We start from the raw sequence: 661 nt of genomic DNA on the forward strand, positions 1-661 counted from the left end.
AGACCTCTTTATCTTATTTTTACTTTATTTTTTCCTGTGCCATCTGTCCTGTCCTTATCTGTTCTCATAACTCCTCTACTCTATACAAACTGGACAATCATTGTACCCTTAGGAGTTTTTACTTTTGCTTCTGCTGCCTTTTCTCCTGTTCATTGTGTTTTCCTAAAACCAATATAAATTTATTTGTAAATATCTACACTCCTTTCTGGGGTCAGCTCACATTTTGCATTTCATCTTAAGCTTTTTAAGTTCTCTTTTAATCCTCCACAAACAGGGTGTAATATCTCCTTTCTCCTGAATTGCCATTACACTTCGTGTGATTTTATTTTGTTTTACTATTTGATGGCTAGGTTGCAATCTCAGCATGGAGGAAAGGCATGGGTTTTAGAGTCAGGCATATCTGGTTTCTGATCTGTTCCCTCTGTAACTGCCCTGAGCAGGGGCTGTACTGTGGTACATATTTTTTTATATTCTAGGGACTCTGTTCCCTTCTGCAGAGTTGCAGTTGGCAATAAATAAGTGTTTGAAGGATGAATAACTGTTTATTTATGAAGGAATGTTATTTTAATATTTACTCAAACAATATCCTAAAGAATCTTAATGCTTTTGCCACCCACAGAGAAATCACTTCCTTCTCCGAAAAAGTGCGCAGTTAAGGAGT

The sequence above is a fragment of the Propithecus coquereli genome, unplaced genomic scaffold, assembly GCF_000956105.1.
Source record: "Propithecus coquereli isolate 6110/MARCELLA unplaced genomic scaffold, Pcoq_1.0 Scaffold82, whole genome shotgun sequence".
Lineage (NCBI taxonomy): Eukaryota > Metazoa > Chordata > Mammalia > Primates > Indriidae > Propithecus > Propithecus coquereli.